This window comes from Equus caballus, chromosome 1, assembly GCF_041296265.1.
Source record: "Equus caballus isolate H_3958 breed thoroughbred chromosome 1, TB-T2T, whole genome shotgun sequence".
NCBI lineage: Eukaryota > Metazoa > Chordata > Mammalia > Perissodactyla > Equidae > Equus > Equus caballus.
Window position 1 is genome coordinate 162398835 of NC_091684.1, and position 15061 is coordinate 162413895.

The following is a 15061-nucleotide window of genomic DNA, read 5'->3' on the forward strand; positions in this document are numbered from 1 at the left end:
TGCAGTGGAAAAGGAATTTTCTGCATGAGAACAAAAGATTCTATTACAGTGAAAATGTCATCCTGTTATGAGTTCTGCTTTGATTTTTCTGATATGGGGATTTAAACAATTTAATGCTTTTATAAAACTGAGGGAAAATGTCGAAGTCTCCTTCCCATGATTTAAGAGCGTGACCACTAGAAGTCCTAATGTTTCTTCAGCCTTTTCTTTTCTTGCTCAAAGCAGAGAGCTATTTAAGATCACTGTTGTTATTTGCAAAATGGGAATAATGATGGAAGATGTAGGACAACATAGGTGGTTAGAGAACTGTGCATTCTAGATTATGCTAAAAAGTGTGGCATGACTAACCAGTAGTATATGGAAGGGTGAGAAGAGTGCTGACGTGGTGTTAGATGAAAGGTAGATGAGAGTCCGTGAAGAGTGGTGAGATATGACACTAGCAAATCAGGGAGACACAGTCCAAAACCGTACAATAATTACTCTTAAAAGTAGATGTGTTGAACTTAGCTTACAGAAGAGTCTTTCACCAGGGGCAAAATTGTTGGTAGGAAACATTTCATATCTGGGTGGCTGAAATTAACTCTCTTCCTCCTAATTCCCTTGGAACATATCAAATATTTCTCCCAGAATTCCATCTGACCAAAATCTGTGGGATGTTTCCTTTGAGGCCAACTAGACCGATTTGCAGCTGGTGCTTATTAGAAAATCAAAGGTGAAGATGACTTACTAAGTTGGCTAATGGACCGAACTAAATTCTTGTAGATCCTAATATTTACAGTAAGAATCAGAACTATTGACTTAATCCTTATATAGATAATTTGCACGCGGTCTTAAAAAAATAGAAGACCCAGCTGTTTTCCAGAAAGAAAAAAGATTGAAAGGAAAATAAAGCAAAGTTCCTTTTTGCTTCACTCCTCAGCCTGAGTTCTTGTTGAAAGCTATGTCCATCTGATATTCCTTAGTCCATTCTTGGAAATCCTTACAAAGCGTATTCATAGGGGAATTAACTTAATTCAGTCCTACCAACTTCTCTTAGTAATTTAACACGTAGTCCTTTGAGTCTATCTTATATAAAATGCAAATTGTGTGATAACTACTTTCTTCTTTGTTCATACCTTAAATCCTCAGAATCTTGCTACAATTTTATTCAGGCAAAAGGACTCTGTATCAAGTAAAAATTGGTATAATTAAACCACATAGTTCCTTTAGAGGAGTCCATAACAATTTCATATTTTTAACAATATCCATCATTCAGGGGCATGCAATAGGTCAACCAACAGAATTCTTTTGACAAGTTTGCTCCAAAATGCAGCTTTTTCACAAAAGAAACAACAACAAACAGCTGGGGATTTTTGCTCAGCTTTGTCCAAAAGGATGGAAATTTTGCTCTATTTGAGGCTCAATGTAGAAAGTAAAGTATGAAATTGGACGCTCAAACCTGCAGTAGTGCTATTTTGGGACCTGAGTTAAACCAGAAGAGGAAATTCTCCAGTCCTTTCCCCAACTAATAGTAATTGGCTTTCATTTCCCGGTTCATGGAGGAAGCCATTAAACATGCTAAGGAGTAACTTGACTGTCCCATACATCTCCCTGTTTCATATGAAACCTTGAGCTAGGATTCTGACTCATCTGAACACTGCCCAGGTCACTGGGAAGACAGTTTTCTTTTCTTATTTTATTTTTTTCAGACATCTTCTGTAACCAGAAGTATTCCAGGGACAACACTTCCAAGCATGGACTGAGCCGCTACCTTAGGCCATGCCAGCCTGGCACTTCAGTTGAACTCATCCAAGCCACCAGTGTCAAGGTAAAGAAACTATCTGCCAACTCACTATTTAAATCCATCACCCTGCTGGATCCTAATGCCAAATTTGTCCTTGCTTTTTATTTTGTCTAGAACATCACAGATTAATTATATAAGTTCTACTGTTTCGTCAAGGCCTTCAAGTCTTGTCTCTTCTCAGGGTTTTCCCAATCACAGCAACTTTGATGACGGCTGATTCATTTAACCCTATTACATTTTTAAAAATCCATTGATGCGCATAGGTTATGGTATATTTGTTAAATCTTAAAGCATAATATAAATGCTTTATTTCTCATTACTTCTAAAATATGTATTGGCTATAAATTGAGCACTCTCCCTATCTCAGGGACCTTATTTTCTAGTGAGACATAGGTGAAAATGATCAATAGTGTGGAAGTAATGTAAGCGCTTCTGTAGGGAGCTGTGATAACCCAGGGGAGGGGTGTTTAAGACAACTCTGGGACCCAGAGAAGCCTTTTGGGAGACATCAAAAGTCTCCCAGTGAGCCAAATAAATATAGGAGGGAGAAAGGGCATTTCAAAAGATGGGAATATTTGACAGTATAGCATATGTTCAGTAAATGGCAGGTTGTTCACACGGCTAACGTCCAGGTTGGGAGCTTTGGGAAATAATGGGACAGGAAGATGCCCAAGCCATTCTGGGGAGTTTGTACCTTTGGCAATTGTGAACTCTTGAAGAACTTGAAGCAGAGGAGTGATGTTATCATAGTTGGATGTTACAGATATTGTGATAACTGTAGCATTATGGGATGGTTTGGAGAGCAGTGAGATTGATAGTTAGAAAAGTACCCCAAGCAGATAAGAATAAAAATTGATAAGGACCTGACCTAGGAAAATGGTCAATCCAGGGGGAACTTAAAGTGATGAACAGGGCTCCCTAAATCATTTGCTGTTGGGGGTAAAGGGATAGGGGGCTTCTTGGATGACTCAAGCTTTCTGGCTTTCATCATTGGACCAAATATGGTATATGAAAATAAACAGGGAATAAAGGATGAGAAGTAGAGGAGAGATAAAGGAGGAGAAGAAAGTATGGGAAGGGGGTTTAAAAAATGAGTTCAGTTTTGAAAACGTGCTTTTTGACAGCAGGTTTTGACAGCTAGTATAACATTAAAAGTAAATCTTGAGAGAGAAGATTGGATGGAGCTTTATATGTGTGAGTTATTAGCAGAAAAGTAGACTTAAAACCATGAAATCGGATAAGATTGCCCAAGGAATGTAAAGTGAAAAAATGGCCAAGGGCAGAGTTATGTGGAATGTCACAATTTAAGCCGTGAACAGAGGAGAATGAAGTGTGGTTGGAGAGGCGGGTGGGAAGCTGAATTAGAGCAGTGTCCAAAACTCCAGAGGAGAAAGCTAGATGATTATGTTAATTCCCTCGGGTTGCAAATTACCACGAATGTAGAACAACAGAAATTTATTCCTCAGGCATTTTGGAGGCTAGAAGTCTGAAATCAAGTTGTGGGCAGGGCCAGGCTCCCTCCGCAGGCTCTAGAGAAGAATCCTTCCGTGACTCCTCCTGGCTTCGAGTGGCTCTCAGCAATGCCGCTGTTCCTTGTAGCTGTCACTCCAACCTCTGCCTCTGTCTTCACATGGCCTTCTTCTCTTTGTGCGTCTCTGTGTCTTCTCTTCTTATAAGGACACCAGTCATTACGTTTAGGGCCCAACCTAATTTATGCAGTCTCATCTCCATCCTTAATTATATTTGCAAAGACCCTGTTTCCAAATTAACTAGGTCACATTCTGAGGTTCCAGGTGGACAGGAATTTTGGGGGGACACTATTCAACTCATTACAATGGTCAAGGATTATATTTTATGAAATTCACACATCTGTGAGATGCTTTGCCTTCTTCAGAAACCATGGCTTTTTCTCTGGGAATTTCTCAGATCTATCAAGGGGAAGATGAAGTTATATATTAAAAAATAAATTAAAAAAAGAGAGAGAGAGTGGGAGAGAAATAGACTCTAGAAAGAGTGAGGAAGCAGAGTGATGCTTATCCTATACCAGTTTTCTTCCATAGGGCACATTTAGATGCTCCCACTTTCTGTGCAGCACAAGCTGGCATTGTAAAATTGTCCAAACATGTTGCTAAGACCCCCCCACAATATGAAGGTAGACCTAAGAACGAAAATCAGATGTGGGCCCTTATAGCTCAGCTAGACAGAAGAGTCCAAAATTGTGTGGTTGTTGGATTGGGGCCCTAGTGTTAGAATTCCCAAATGATTTCTCCTGAGGCTTGTACCCAGATTGTGTTTTTAAAGTTTGTCACTTTGTGGTTTGCCTTCTACTTATTATAGCTGTTCATCTCCCATCAATTAAGTCAAAAATGCAGAAGGGAAAAGAAGTTATTTCCCAGTAGTATCAAAGTAAAGTTGAATGTGTGACTGTTTTTATGCAATCAAAGATAAACTGGCCTCTGGACGAGAACTTCATAAAAGATGAATCCCACAGTACACAGGTAATTGTGAAGATCTAATCCCGAATGAAAAAATGAAGACTTTAGAGCTGACTATATTCTTCGGGTAAGTATTAAGATTGGGGCTGCAACACATATTGGAAGAAAAGAAGATGAAGGCACTAAACAGTTACATCTTAGCAGAGAAAGAAAATTGGCGGGTCTTCGGCCACTTAGGTAAACATCAAGACTGAGAGAATCTTTCTTTACCAGGTATTTGTCACTACCCAATAAAAACCCAACAGCAAATCAAGTCAGTAGGATTACTCCAAAACAATTATTGGAATCAAGTCATCCCTTCTCTGTATCTGCCCTTCAATAGGAGGGTAAGAGCAATGGTGACCAAGGTATGTGGCCAAACATGACTTTCATGGCTATTGCTCATGTCTGGGTGGGACCTTGAAGGTAGTTTTGACTTGACAATATTGCTATAAAATTTTTCTTAATGTTTTAAACCAAAAGGTGTTCATCTGGCAAAGAATCATCATTATTGTAACTTATCTTTACCATCCCACTCATTCCTGAAAAAACAATTGCACTGATATTGTGTACTATAGAGTGGAAAAGACCATCATGGACCAAACATAAATGAATTTTGCTATTAAATTTCCTGAAGGACTCATTACATGTCACTTTCAAAGGCAAAACTATCACATGGTTTTAGCAAACACAGACTTTATGATATGAAGAAAATTATGACACATTTTTAATCATACCATATAAAATAGGGATTTTGAAGTTTGTCAAAGGTGCTCTCCTTTCCCACCCCCAGATATTCCTAACAGCGCTTTCCCTAATGAGCATATGCATAAGCTCAGAACCCCCAGTGCAGCCACAGCAAATCTATCAGAGTTGGTGCTTTAGATAAGATATATTTGCCATGTCTGCTGTAGGCGCTCGTGATCTGAACTGACTCACCCCATCCATGGAAGGACTAAGCAAAGTGTTTTTATAATATGGTGTGGTTAGAAGAGTGCTGGGAAAGACACCATGATCCAGACTTCCGTCTCTCTCACCTGCCATAAGAGTGAACTTCTGTTACCAGACAGTGTAGTGCTTCAGGAGTGACACAATCAGGTGTTATTATCTATTATCACCTCAGCAAGATCTGGCTTGTCACAGCTCTGCTGATTGAGAACACACAAGGACCAAAGGGATCAGTTACCCAGGGTAACTAAGATTAGATCAATCTGAAAGAAAAGAAAGAAGTCCAAAGGTGGACCCTGTCTGAGCCAGACAGAAACGGTCAGGATACTGTGCAATATGGGTCCACATGTAGGATGAAAGCGGGAGACAAGAAGGACCCAAGAGAGGAAGGTGGAATGTTCTGCTCAAATAAATGTTCAGTTAAACCTGCTATTGTGCTTTCTGTTGATGATAAGTAAGGCTAGATTTAAATGGGATGTTTGCCTAAATGTATGGGTGACATATTAGCCTAACCTGAAGGAGTCTCTGACCCTCTGTGATATCTGCGTAGGGCAAAACAGTAGTCTAAAAGCAACGAGTAATATTTAAAATATTATATCTGGGACCAACTGCCATTTGACAGTTAAGCTCCAGGATACACACGTTCGTAAAGATGGGGATCAGGAAGGAATTATTGTGACTCTGGATCAAAATGGCCACAGTCCTTGAAGGTGTATGATTTAGCTACGAATGCTGACTGTGCTGATATTGCCTAAGATCTGTCTCATGTTATAGAATTGTGTCCTTTAGAGTGTCATTATATTTCATGAATAAAGGACCAGTTTTTTAAATTAATCATAGAATGTCACGATCATGGTAGCTCCCATCTATGATTCAGAAATCCTCAGAGGAGGCCAGCCCCGGGGCCCAGTGGCTGGGTTCGTGTGTTCTGCTTCGGCAGCCCAGGTTTTCACCAGTTCAGATCCCGGGTGTGGACATAGTGCCATTTATCAAGCCATGCTGAGGCAGCGTCCCACCTAGCAGAGCCAGAAGCACCTACAACCAGGGTATACAACTATGTACTGGGTGGCTTTGGGGAGAAGAAAAGAAGAAAAAAAAAGATTGGCAACAGATGTTAGCTCAGGTGCCAATCTTTAAAAAAAAAAGGAAATCCTCAGAGCGTAATAGCAGGTTTGACTGAACATTTATTTGAGCAGAACATTCCACCTTCTTCTCTTGGGTCCTTCATATATCCTCAGAGATATGTAAAGGTATTCCAGGAGATTTGCATTTTTAATAATGACATCTGTTTTCAATTTTTAGGTCAATAAATAAAATGATGATTTTAGCATTTTTCTTTTAATATTATAGCTTCAGAGGGAATGTATGTTGAATATGGGCAATGATCAAAGGTGATGGGGAAAAGAGGGTTCAGGACCTGGTCATAACTCAAATTCCTCATCACTTTCTTCAGCACACTAGCCCTTGGTGGTTTTGAACCTATGATTCTTAGTCATAAAGCATTGGTTAAAGGCAGGAAAGCAGATGGAATTCTGACGTTCGGATATAGTTAGTGAACGATGTAAATTGAAGGAAGAATAATGATGAAAATCTGCTCAAGGTGCTATTCACCAGGTTTGTAGTTTCATTCCTCTAATCAAAAGTCCCCATATACAACACCTGGAATTCCAAACTCAAGTGCTGAATAGAAAATATTATTGTGGCAATCATAAAAAAATTGGTTTCTTATTTATTGGCAATAAAGACTATCCATTCCCCAAATCCATTAGTTGCTAAGAATTACTTACAAATGCCATCCTGCAACTTCTCTTAACATTTGAAAGAATTGTATATGTGTGTACATGCACATATGCACACATATATATCAACTGATTTTCAAAGTGTAAAATGCAAATTACTCAAATAGAAAACATGAAAGCATCTTTCCCTATTTTTGCTACTTTACCACATTGTTAAATTTCAATTTATATTTAAGTGTACATTTAGCCCAAATTCAAATACACCATTTTATGTTATTTTTAAAACATATACTCTCAAATCACATTTTATCTTAAAAAATTGATTTAAAGAGTATGCATCATTTGTTGGGCTGGTCTGGTAGCATAGTGGTTAAGTTTGCACACTATACTTTGACAGCCCAGGGTTCACGAGTTTGGATCCTGGGTGCGGACGTACACACCACTCATCAAGCCATGCTGCGGCAGCATCCCACATACAAAAAGTAGAGGAAGATTGCCACAGATGTTAGCTCAGGGCCAATCTTCCTCAAGCAAAAAGAGGAAGATTGGCAATAAATGTTAACTCAGGGTCAATCTTCCTCACCAAAAAAAAGAATATGTGTCACTTGTTAAGTGAAAATTAACGTTTATACATTATGTCTATCACTAAGCAGTTATTAAAATGAGCTTTATAATATAACAATTAATGATCTACTGATAAAAATAAAATGCTTACTTAAAATCATGTCATCATATACCATACAAAAATACAAAATGGTTTTTCCATTTCTTAGATTATTTCATTATTATATATTACCAGCAGAGGAATTTTCAAGTCAAAAAAGGTTTGGAAACACCATCATAGATTAAGTATGAAGGGGAAAAAAATTAAAATATTTCATGGAGTAAAAATAGTTGCCCCAAATGACAATGAAAATATTGTTTATCAACACTTATTCCTTCAAGGAGCGTTTGCTGGGCTTCTTTTCTATTAGAGGATGCCAAAATGTCTGGGCAGCAATAAATAAAACATGACTACCTGTTCAACATTTATGAGACATCTATTGGGCTCTCTGCCGGTCACTCCGTTAGGCTCTGGAATTATAATACTGAATAAGGTGGGCAAGAGTCCAGCTTTTACCAGGCTTACAGTTCAGTGAAAAAGACAGACAATAAACAAGTCAACAAAAAATTCAAAATTGTGAAGTGAGCTATGGAGGAAGCTGAATCACAATAATGTAAATATAGCTTTTAGATTTTTAGCATTATGATTAACTTTAGACGATTTAACTATACTTATGAATAAAATGCTAATATTACCTATTTGGGCAATATAATTGTAAAGCTCCAGATAACTTAGGTTGTAAGATGGAAGGAGGAAGAGAGGTGAAAACAAAATGAGGAGAGCTAATATCCTCATCCAATAAAACTGTGATTAATTAAAAGAATTATCAATAGCTGCCCTATCCTACCACTAGCCACGTGTGGCTATTTACTTTTAAATTAGTTAAAATTAAATACAATTTAAAATTCTGTTGTTCCTAGCTTGCACTACACCCATGGGTAGTTGGCCACCATACTGAACAGAATAGATGTGAACATTTCTATTATCACAGAAAGTCCTTTGGGATAGTTCTGGCCCATGGTGAGCAGATCAAGAAGTGAGGATTTAAGATGCTGTTTGATGCAGCAGAGGGGGTCAGTGGTGGAGCTGAGATTCGTAATATAACTAGGAAGAGAGAAAGTGAGACAGAAAAGCAGCTAAATCTTCATCAATCAAGGCAGGAGTGTCAATAGTGGAGTGATAACCTCTAGTTGATGATTTTATATGCTTATAAAGCACTATATTTGAATCATTGAGATAACCAATATAAGCTCTAAAAATAGAAATTGTTCGTGTAGGGTGGTACTGAGGGAGAGGAGAAGGGGGCTGGAGAGTGTTGCCTTTAGTTGTATATCTTTTGGTACTTTCATTTTCAATCATTTGTATATATCACGTTGCTTTTAAAACTCAAAAAAACCCATTTTAGTTTCTTTTGAGGAAAGGAATTGACAGGGGTAGTAGTTTAAGTAGGCAGACTACTTGTGGGGATTTTGCAATAGTTCAGAGGAGAGAGAACAGTTTTTCTCTACAATTAGTTGACAATCAAGCGATCAAAGTCTGAAAAAAGAAGGTGGGGAGGACAGTGGTGAAAGGGAAGAAAGAATAAGAACGGAGCATTTATGGAGTGAAGATCCTTGATGTCGACAGAAGTTGATACATACATTAAATTCAGGGTATGGTCCTACTTGCGTACAGTGTTTTTGACCCTTATCTAACAATGATTTGAGGAAAAGACCTCTAGTTCAACTCAGGGCCTGAAAATCAGCCCAGGGAACAAGACGTTCAAAGACAATCTGCATCTGCCAGTCCAGACGCTGCCCCTGACACACACACTTCCCTAGCTAATAAGAGTAGGACATAGCTGGAGGGTGTACAACCTCATTAAAAAATTCTTAGAAAGGACATAGAACAAAGTTAAGTCATTCCATCTCTATGCTTGAGGAATGAGCTGTGATCTTCCCATGCAGTGTTCCAGTTCCTTCAAAGACACACAATTAAGGAAAAGCAGTAAATACTCTATCATCGTTTTCTTCATGATAGTGCTCCAATTGGCAGGCTTCAGAGATAATTGAATCTTCTAGAGGGCACCTGTGACTAGAACTCAATGTCCTAGAGAAAAATGTTAAATATACAAGTTATCAGATCACATTCACTGTCAACTACAAACTTACTGCTCTATTTACCTCTTTTTGTTTTTGTCTCCCTTTTCACTTTTTTTTTTAAAAAAAACAAAAACCCAGAACAATATTCAGACAAGTTAGGTAGTTTGCAGCCCTTGAAGAATTGAATAAAAAGTAAATTAAATGCTAGAATTTTCCCGTCAATACCAAACGTTATGAACCTCTGGCCTAACTTTTTACTGTGAATTCAAAGCATAATGCTTCCCCTTCAGTCCAAACAGCAATGATATATGAAGTAGCAAACCAAAACAATATAGATGGACTCAGATATGAGAAATTCACCTCTGGGGACCGGAAACAGAGCTGAAGCACAAAGCCACGAGCGAGGCTGAAGCCACAGACCTCCCAGGCTCTGAGTCTGGAAACAAGCAGTGATAGCAGGAACTCGGCTTCTGTAGGTACAGAGGACGAAAATCGTTCCATGCAGGATAAGGAAGCAGTGAAGCCAGGCTGCTTGAAACCACCCTGTTGTCATAAAAGAAGGTGGAAAAAATATTTGACCAACTTGAGTCTACAGCTTTTAGTAGTCTGTAGGCTGTCACTGCTGGAAGACATGGGCAGAGCCTAACAATGCACACACTGAAACAAGGTGCCCACTGCTTAGTAATGGGATATGAGATATACTCACAATCCACACAGTGGACACATCCTCACAGTGGCCCCCAGATGCCGTTACGGCAAGCCCAGGGGATGAGTGGAGGCATCTGCAGAATCTCTAATCAGGGATAGCGACGTCCTCAGTGATAACTTATTCTCTGATCCACTCTGGAGTTTAAGCAGAAGATAGAAAGCAAAAAGACATACAAAAATTCCCTCTCAAAATTACACTAACAGCAAAATTCTAAAACACATTTAGAAGCCCAATGTTAAGAGTAACAACAAAGTTAACCATCAGAATACTAATTCACTTTGGTTGAAATTAACTTTATGTGAGAGTTTGACAAAGACTTTAACATAAGTATATAGAGTACTCTGGGTGTTAAGGGAAAGAAATACTTCCTTTTAAAATGAGCAAAGGTTTGTGAATCAAAAAGAGACAGAAATTAAATAAGAAGAAGTGAATATGGGAAGAACGAATTCAAAATCTTGGGATGACAAAGTACAGCCGTTGATTTAAAAGCCCTCAATAAACTGGGGAGACTCGAGACTGTATACATAGAATAAGCTGGAACTGAGAGGACATCACTAATAATGAAGATGAGGAAACAAAGAGATGAAAAATACGAATAAGCAGTAAAGAAGGAAGGAGGATAGATAAAGAGGCTCTGGCATACATCTAATAGATCTTCCAAAAGAAAATAATAAAATAAACGGAAGGGAAGCAATATCTGAAGACGTAATCAAATCAAAACTACAATGAGATATCACCTCATTCCCATCAGAATGGCTATAATTAACAAGACAGGAAATAAAAAGTGTTGGAGAGGATGTGGAGAAAAGGGAACTCTCATACACTGCTGGTGGGAGTGCAAACTTGTGCAGTCACTATGGAAAACAGTACAGAGATTCCTCAAAAAATTAATGGCCAAAGCTTTTTCCAGAATTAACAAGAAATATGAATCTTCAGAGTGAAAGTATACTCTAAGTATCAAGATGGATAAAAATAAATCCACATCCAGTTATATTGTTGTGAAGCTGCAGAATGTCAAGGGTTTAGAGAAACCCTTAAAAGATACCAGAGGAAAAGGCAGATTACCAATAAAGGGATAACCTTCACGTGTAAAACAGATTTTTTATTGGCAGCGATGGTTGCCAAAATACAATAGGACAATAGCTTCAAAACGCAGAAGGAAACTAGCTGGCAATCCGGAATTGCATATCCAAATGAACTATCATTTAGGAGCAAAGGCAAAATAATGACATCAAAATAAAAACATTTTCGTTCGTACAAAGCCAAGCGTTTAGCATCCATAGCCCTCACTAAAAGTACCGTTAAAGAGTAAGTATAGGCAAGAAGTAAAGTGAAATCAGAGAAACCACATGATACAAAAAATGGGGCAAAAAAATTGATACAATATGTAGGTAATTTTAATTAACAATAGAGTATTTTTTAAAAATAAGAGACCTAATCTCAAGGTAAAGGTCAAGTTAAAATTTTGGCTGTTAGATCTTTTGTTAAGCCTTCTGACAGAAGTTCTTCTCTACAATACAAAAGTCCTCCTAGAAAGATTAAGGGTATAGTCCCGCAGAAGCTTAATATGCCCAAACTCTGTAATTAAGTCTAGGAAAATGAGGCAAGTCTTAAGAAGGATTGTAGATATAGCTTTTAGCACATGAGATTGACTAGAATAAAACACATGGAAAACCAGGAAATTTTATAAGGGAGTTGCTTTAGCAAAAATGTCATCAGCCTGGATTAAAAGATACTGAGACTAATTGAGATTGGAAAAAATTCATGGACTCCAACTTTCTACAGGCAGGAAGCGGGGCAATAAAGCTGCTCAGTGGCCAAGAATGAAATATTCTCCAATGCCTTCTGCAGAAGTGATCAAGGAAAACAGCAGAAAAAAGGAAACAGAAGAGGGCAGAACCAATCACCATAGGGAAAAAATGGACTAGGGAGCATTCCCAGGATTTTAAACTGGAGGCTTATCAAGATCGATTCCCTAACCTCAAGGAAAAGGGACCTTCCAAATTGCTATGGGCCAGTGATTCCTATGTGCCTCCTCTTCTTTTCTTTCTTTGAACAGCAGGGTTTGTTGCAGTTATCCTGTCCATGTTTCATCACCGTATGTTGGGTGTGTGAGAGGCAGATAACTTGTCTTTCTGGAGCTGCATCCAGATATGACATAGATAATAAGGTCCTGGATTTAGAGCTCGATGCCTTGATTGGATGAGTCTTTTGGGGTATAATAGGGAAGGGTTGAGTGAACTTTGTGTGTGACAGAAACATAATAATTATAACCAAGAGGGTAGCCTCTGGTAGATTTCATTATTGTTCTCAATTTTCCACCCCTCTCAGCATCCACACCCATTGTCATGGGCTTTGGAGTTCTTCCCCATAGAAGCAGAGTACGTTTCCCCATTGCACTGATTCTGAGCTTGGCCATGTGTCTTGCTTTGGTCAAAGGAATGTTAGCAGATGTCACATGATCAGGGAATTGAAATGTTCTAGAGAGGTTGGGCTTGGTCTCTTCCACTTTTGCCGTTGCCCTGGGTAGCCTACTGGTCCCAGAATAATGTAACATGTATGCGAAGCAAACTTGACCTGAACTCATAGTCTGAAACCAAACGCAGCTGAGCACAGCTATTAGCCAAAATAAATTAACCCAAAGGGGCATGATATGTAAATAATCGCTTTCTGTTATAATCCACCAATGTGGGGATTTTTAAAAAGAAGCATTATTGTGGCAATATTTGACTAAAATACTCTCTTATTGTGCAAAAAAAAAAATGAGAGTTTAAAAATCTAAACATGAGATAAAAATTTTTAAATATCTAAACAAAAGTACAGGAAAATATTTTAAGAATTTCTAGAAGAATGAACCAAAAGCACAAAGCATAGAAATTATTGATCAATTTTCCTACATTTAATTTTGAAACTCTGCCTAACAAAAGATGTCAACTATTAAGATAAATTATAAGCACAGGCTGGGAGAAGATATTTGGAATGCTTATTGTCTATGCTCATCAAAATATTATGATCCAGAATATATATAGAAAGACCACAATAAGAAAAATGGACAAAGGATATGAAGAAGAAATCCAAATGGCCAATAGTCACATAGAAAGATGTTAAATCTCACTAGAAATATAAAATAAGGAATTAGAAAATAAAATATAAATATAGAAAATATAAGGAAATGTAAAATAAAATGACAGTTTTAGACACCATTTTGTATTTATCAAATTGGCAAAAGTAAGCAAAACTCAGACAATGCTAAATCTTGGTGAGGATGTGGAATGATGGGAGTGTAAATTGACACAAGCACTTTCAAGAACATTTGGTATCATCCAGTGAGAACCAAATCCAACATAATTCCCTCTCCTGGTGTTAAACAACCTGATATGAGACATACTTTTGTCCTCATGTTAGACAAGTCTGAGACCAGGCACGCTTTTCTGTCTCTTTGTTAAGCAATATTTAGCTACTTGCTCCAAGAGATATTTTTCTCTTGGAAGATAAGACTGTGAGGCTACAAAAATAACTTGCTTATCAAGACCAATAGCTTGCTCATCAAGGCTTGCTTCAAGAGCCTTGCCTCATGGTGCCTATCAATTCAAAGCTATTATGTCACAAACTCTGCCCCATCCAAATTAGTTTCCTGCTGTGCAAAATAAACCTTAAAACTGCTTAGCCCGGGCTGGCCTGGTGGCGCAGTGGTTAAGTGCGCACGTTCTGCTTCTCGGCGCTCGGGGTTTGCCAGTTCAGATCCCGGGTGCGGACATGGCACCGCTTGGCAAGCCATGCTGTGGCAGGCGTCCCACATATAAAGTGGAAGAAGATGGGCACGGATGTGAGTTCAGGGCCAGTCTCCCTCAGCAAAAAGAGGAGGATTGGCAGATGTTAGCTCAGGGCTAGTCGTCCTCAAAAAAAACCAAAACAAGTGTTTAGCCCAGGTCCTAAAAACCATATAAATACTATGTCGTAAGTTCTCCACTTTGAGGCACGATGCAGACTCTGCCGTGGTTGCGCTCTCTCTTATCGCAGTAGGCCTAGGAAACTTAGTTTTGCTTGATCAGCAGAGTTCTTTTTCTTCTTTGTTGGGGGTATTTTGGGAGAGCTCATAATAGCAAAGTTGAAGATTTATATGCCATTTGACTCCGGAATTCCATCTTCATACATAAAACCCAAAGTGATACGATTCAAACTATGAGTTTAGACTAATTAGTGAAATGGGAAATCATTTTGGTGAATCACAGGCCACCTTCGCTTTTCTCAGAATAGGATAGGTTAGATGGGAATGGACAAGAATGGAATGGAATAGAAAAAAATAGAATGAATAGAAAATAATAAAAAGAGCAAAATAATAAAAGGTTGTTTTATAAAACTTTGGTTTCAGTTTATATCTAAGTGTGTAAATGTGCATAAGTACACGTGTGTGTTAAGCCACTGCCTTAAATAGACCCTTGCATATGGACACAAGAAAACCTGTATATGTTTATTGTAGAATATTTACAATAAAAATCTAGAAACAACCTCAGTGATCATCAAAAAAATAGATAATATATATTTATGTAGCGAATACCATACAGCAGTTAAAAATGAAAGAACCAGTTATATACAGCAACACAAATAAATCTCAAAAACATATTAAGTGAAAAAGCAAATTATGCAACAATGGATACATATATTTATAAATAAAAAAGTACACTAAATATTGCTTGGGAGTACAATAATTCAGACAACATGG